We start from the raw sequence: 6950 nt of genomic DNA on the forward strand, positions 1-6950 counted from the left end.
ATCATTCATTTGCACATCCAAATCTACTTACTAATGAGGAAGAACACAAAACCTCAATCTACGACAATGCACAAGTCTATGCAAAGTAATGAGCCATTTGTATTTGAACTCTGTATCTGATACACACAAATGCGCTTCGCATTTTTAATAAGTTTGAGGCTTCCACAACTTCAGATAATTGGTCTGATCTTTTGACACGCTCACAATGCCGTTTGTGTCAGACCGCATCTGTTGTCCGAATGACTCAAGAAACTCTCTCAAGCAAGCAAGATATACATTCTCAGCCTGAAAATCTGAATGTATAGCACTCACAAATGTCGCATTAGTGACGGCATTTCATAGGCCTTTAAACGGCCATGCTCGAAAAACAACATGCAATGGGACCCATTTCCATGCACAACACCCAAGACAACGTCTCTTCTAATCGTGTTTAACACGATTGCTTCCTGATTTCAAAGTCTGGCAGCTGACATGGTCTTACAGGAAAAGATCTGCGCTTGCAATATGGGACATGCGTCATTTACCGCGGATGGGTCATTGGGCACAGTGTGTCTACATCAATCAGTCAAATCATGGTCAGCTAATGAGTGTGGAATAAACAGTAGAGTTTCATTAACATCGTGTCGTTATTTGGCACAGGACGGCCGTGAGTTGTTCCTATGACAACAACAATGAGCAGTCGGCCAGAAGTGTTATTTAGACTGCTTATTAAACATGACCGTGTTAAAATCTATTGTTGTCAAGAGGCCACTTGAACTTCAGTCCACAGACATGGGAGACACTGTGTGCGGCCCATCCCGACTCCTAGAGGCGTTGTTCTTCTAGAAAAGACGAGATTGTAACAGGTTGTCACTGCTGAACTTAAGCTGTTTACATACATAAATAATGACAGTGAAAGAGCCCCCTGGTTCGCTTAATTCCCAGCGACAAGCCTAGCAAAATGTTCACTTCACTGCCGCGTTTGCCCAGAAACGGTGATCTTCCTGCTGGGTAGGGGGATGTACATTTAGACTACAATAGAGTTTGGGCGGCGTCATTCTCCGAAAACATCCTGCTTTGAGATTCTTCCAGGCCACGCTCTGTCACAACATATTTCAAACAACTGTAGTTTGAGTTATGTGAGGTCACCCGCGGTTATGAAGACCTTGTCTACTTCATAGAACAACTGAAGAAGACTTCAAAGTGTGCAAACAGAAACTTGCTTACCCAGTAACACTCTTTGGATAAGTATTTTCTCTCAAGGATACAATGGCCATGGATTGCCTCTTGTGCCATTTTTACCAACAACCTTTTTGGCTCCTAATCTAGATTGTTAACCACTATATCAAGGGCGTAACCGTGTCTTGAACATTGGGGAGGACCTGTTTTTTTAGCATAAAAGCATAAAGCATAAAAAAATTTAACAGAGAAGGTCTAATTCTAGTTGGGAAATAATAATTTTGAAAATACTATTTGCATTTACACTACGACCACTATTCACAACAGCAACTCTGTCCCATTCCCAGGCCCTTGATGGAGACACTTCAGCCATGATGACCCCAACAATTTTGCCAAATTTGGCAAAAAATTGACGTTTCATCCTACACCCTTTCACTGCCCAACTGATATTTTTAACCACTAAATTGTACTATAACCACCACTCACAACAACTACAGATTCTGGCCCCATTCCCAGGCCCCAAAAGGGGGGTCAAACAGCCTCGTAATGTTGTCAAACATGATGGAGAGACATACGCCCCTAATTCTAGTTGGGAAATAATCATTTTGAACCATAATATTTGCATTAAAATTTGAACACATGTACCTTTTATTGGTATGCCTATTGCCTAATATGTCGAAAATGTGAAATGTTTCTTGTCTTGTCACACTCAGGAATTACATGAATCACGTAAATGGATGTAAGTCGAGTGGTTTGCATCCCTGTACATTAACATTTCTATCATAAAAACAGTTGACCTGTATTAAATGTTTTGCCATTTGCATCTTACCTCACTCTCTTTCGATGTTAAACTGACGCTTTGTGCTGGAATTCACGCTCTGCTTCTGTGAACAATAAGCTTCGTCTACTTTGATTTGATTGGCCATCCCAGTCATTTTGACATTGACGAGCGCTGTTAGACCGCTGAGGCAGACCAGAATAAAAAATGTAACTTTTAAACCTTTTTTTCATCCTAATATCATAAAGAGCGCTGCATAATGGAGTGCAGCAGAGCAGTGCAAGAATTTCAAATATTGGGGGGACAATTTGGCCATTTCTACTTATTGGGGGGGACCACCATTCACAACAACCACAGACTACGCCCCATTTCCCATCAAACAGCCTCATAATGTTGGGAAGCGTTATGGAGACACGTACGCCCTGATGACCCCAACATTTTTGTTGAACTTGGTCTCGATTGAAGTTTCCATCCTACACCTTTTCAATGCCCAAACCTGATTGTTAACCACTACACTATGACCATTAACAACAGACTACGCCCCATTTCCAGGCCCCAGAATGGCAAGAAAACGGGGCGTATGTTAACCTGCTAATAGCCTCATAATGATGAGACCCATCTGCTATGATGACCCCAACAATTTTGTTGAAATTGTCTTGATTGTAGTTTTTTACCCAGCCCACTACTACATTACAGTACGTCCAATATTCACAAAAGCAACTCATTCCCATTCCCAGGCCCAAGACAGGACCTTTTATGTGGCCCTACCTACCTCAAACATCATACTTTTGGCAAACATGATGGAGACACATCAGCCATGATGACCCCAACAATTTTGCCAAATTTGGCAAATACTGGCTAGTCTAAATTGTAGGTTTCAACCTACACCCTTTCAATGCCCAACCAATATTTTTAGCCACTACACTATACTATAACCACCATTCACAACAACTACAGACTCTGGACCCATTCCCAGGCCCCAAAAGGGGGCTCAAACAGCCCAGATTGTTAAGCTGGGAATTAAAAAGGTGTAGGTTTTGAAACTACAATCAAGACCAAGTTCGACAAAAATGTTGGGGTCATTATGAGGCTGTTTGAGCCCCCTTTGAGCCCCCTCTGTTTGAGCCCCCCTCAGCTTTTTTGTCCTGAAAATGGGGCGTAGTCTGTTGTTAATGGTCAAAGGTGTTGACCATTAACAACAGACTACGCCCCATTTTCAGGCCCCCGAAAAGCAAGGTTATACTCACAACAGCTACAGACTCTGTCCCATCCCCAGGCACCAGAAAGGACCTCTTATGTGACCCAAGATGTAAAGCGCTTTGGATGGCCATGGGTCTGTGGAAAGCGCTATATAAACGCAGTCCATTTACCATTTACCTTGCTTACTTCAAACATCATACTTTTGGCAAATATGACAGAGACTTATCTGCCATGATGACCCCAACAATTTTGTCAAACTTGGCAAATACTGGCTTATCTAAATTGTAGGTTTCAACCTACACCCTTTCAATGCCCAAAGCATATTTGTAACCACTACACTGCACTACAACCACCATTCACAACAACTACGGACTCTGGCCCCATTCCCAGGCCCCAGAAGGGGGATTTACCTCAAACATTATAATTTTGGCAAACATGATGGAGACACATCAGCCATTATGACCCCAACAAATTTGTCAAACTTGGCAAATACTGGCTGGTCAAAATTGTAGGTTTCAACCTACACCCTTTCAATGCTCAGCCCAGATTTTTAACCACTAAACTGTACTATAAACTCCATTGACAACAGCTACACCCCAATCTCAGGACCCAGAAAGGCAAGGTTAGACTTCTTATGCGACCCTGCTTACCTCAAACACCTTCATAACATTGGCAAACATGATGAAGACACAACGACCCAAGTATTTTGTAAAACTTGCCAAATATATTCTGGTCTTGATTGGGTTTTAGTCTACACCCTTTCAACTCCCAGCCCAGATTATTGCACCCTAACCCCACAGCTCGGAAGGGTTAGACTCTTGGCTCAAGACTCGACTCAACATCTGTCATTGTCAACAAGTTCAGTTTGCACCCCTCTCCCAATCCCCAGAAGAACAAGCTGAGCGCGCTTACCTTAAAAAGCCTCAAGATGTTGGCGACCATGATGGAGACGGAGCTGGCGGCTGCACCAATGACTCCAATGATTTTGTCGGGCTTGGCAAATATGGGCTGGTCTCCATTAGCACAGCGTACATCCGAGCCATCGCGCTCAATGAGAGCTTGTACAAAGGTAAGCGACTGCTCCAGGGCGTAGGTGTCCCGTGAGCAGGTGTCCAGGATACGGGCACCCAGCGTCACGTTGGGTAGCAGCTCGGGGTCTTTGTTGATAAGGTCGATGGCAAACAGCATTGCCTCCAGTCTGTGAATACCCTTCTCCTTCTTTAACTCTCCACAGGGAACACCACGCTCACCCCGGGAATGAACCGGAAACAGGCCACCCAGGATGATATCGCCATCCAGACGGATAGAGTGGGCGTACTCGATAGGTGGCGTCTCCACCCGCTGGAGGGAGACCGGCAACCAGTAGCAGAGGAAGAAGAGGAGCTGGTATTGAGTCCGACTTAAGCGTAAAAGATCCATATCCACAGGGTTGTTGGGGACAATGCGAGAAAGTGTAAGTGGGAAAATTCCAGGTGATGGGATTGAGGACTAACGGGGCAGCAGGAGGACGGGAACATCCATGCCCATTTCAAAGCTGAAGTCGAGCACCTTGACCGTTTAGGGCGTGGCCACGGGAACGTCTCACGGGGCACAAACGTCCGGTGTGCATGTCATGTGACTGATATAAGGAGACGTCGGACAACAAGTGCCTCCAAAAACCTCACATCTTCAGAAGCATCTAAATAAAAGCAAACATTGTATGAGTGGCTGCACAAAGACAAATCAAACGTGAATCAGACACAAAGCAAACTCATCAAGCACACGGACATCTTGACAGAAAGGAAATTACATCACAGTCATTTGGAGCTCAGTGTGGTCCTTCATTTCTGCCTCATTGAGTGCACAACAAAATCAAGGCCTGGTCCCTCACATTTGCATAGACATTTCGCAGTGTGTCTATTTGTGGACAATGAAGCTGTCGGGTTGATTTTTACAGTTCAGCTTGTGGATTGGAGAGGGACAGAGAGTAATCAAGGTTGTGGTTAGATCTTCATAACAGTTTTTGTCAGGATGCACATATGTAGACATTTGGGGAAATGCAGATATCCAGTAATTATTTTGATGTTAATGTTTCATTATATTATACACAAAAAAAGAATAATATCAGTACAGTCACCAATATATTGTGTGTTCTTAAAATTTTAGGGTGATTTCAAACAGACAGCATTTGAAGTATTATATATATAGCTACAGTATACACACACCGATCAGGCATAACATTATGCCATGTGTTCCCCAGGTAAGTGACGCACACACACCCGACAATCCAGAAAACATGATTCATCAGACCAGGCCTCCTTCTTCCATTGCTCCGTGGTCCAGTTCTGATGCTCACGTGCCACTGTTGGTGCTTTGGGCGGGGTCAGGGGTCAGCATGGGCACTGGTCAGCGGCTGTGCCGCCCCATACACAACAAACTGAGATGCTCTGTGTATTCTGGCACCATCAGAACCAGCATTAACTTCTTGAGCAGTTTGAGCTCCAGTAGCTCGTCTGTTTGATCGGCCCACACGGGCCAGCCTTCGCTCCCCATGTGCATCAATGAGCCTCGGCCGCCCATGACCCTTTCGCCGGTTCTCCACTGTTCTTCCACTTTTGATAGAGACTGACCACTGCAGACCGGGAACATCCCACAAGAGCTGCAGTTTTGGAGATGCTCTGACCCAGTCGTCTAGCCATCACAATTTGGCCCTTGTCAAACTCACTCAAATCCTTACGCTTGCCCATTTTTCCTGCTTCTAACCCATTAACTCTGAGGACAAAATGTTCACTTGCTGCCTAATATATCCCACCCACTAACAGGTGATGAAGAGATCATCAGTGTTATTCACTTCACCGGTCATAATGTTATGCCTGATCGGTGTACAGACACACACTGTATATGTCTAATATTTCAAATGCTGTCTGTTTGAAATCACTCTAAAAATGTAAAAACACTGTACTGATATTGTTATTTGTGTTATTAAATCTTTTTTTTTTTGTTAGCCAAAGCACACAAGGCTCCAAAGGCAGCTAATATTACTCTGTCGTTGGCACACACCCAAGCACCTAAAACCTTCCAGAGAGTCGAGACAGAGAGAACCTCTCGTGAAACACCTCCACATCTCCACTAGAATGGAGAGCCATCGTTTGATTACGCGCAGCGAGCGCGGTTACGCACAGCCTCGCGCTTCCGAGAGAGAGACACATGCCGCGCAATCTGCCGCCTCCGTGCGCCAAGAGCATCACTCCACACCGCAGAGGAAGTCCACTGCACACTTCTGAATGCATGAGACCTCCTGAATCCCCCACACTAACCCAGACACTAGGGAAAGATCTAATTACTCCTGGATCTCACTGCGAACTATATCAGCATATTTATTCTGTTCTAATGCTATTCTATTCCATGCATATATTCTATATGCTCTGTTTTTCTTTGGGAACGACCAGTGCGCATTGGTTTCTCCAGTGCAGGGACACACTTCTGCCCGCTTGAATTGAAACGCATTTGCATATGCGATGCTCTATGCATAATTGGGTTTGTTTCAGACTAATATTCCTCTAGTTTGCACGAATTAATCTCTATACGAGAGCTCGGGTCTTCCCTCTCCTCTGTCGTGATTTCAGAGACAGATGGAGTTATTACCCTGGCAGTCGCAGTGTGTCCCATTTCTCTTTTTAATTTACACGAATCAGTATGTGTCAAGCAGAACCATCTTCAGCTGGAGATGCCATTATATTTCCACCGGGAGAACCCGTCTCACAGGAATCCAGAGCTCTCACTCTTTCTCAACTGTAGTTGATGTGGGAAAAAAATCATACAATCGCGTGCAGTT

This window comes from Gobio gobio (genome assembly GCF_949357685.1).
Source record: "Gobio gobio genome assembly, chromosome: 5".
NCBI lineage: Eukaryota > Metazoa > Chordata > Actinopteri > Cypriniformes > Gobionidae > Gobio > Gobio gobio.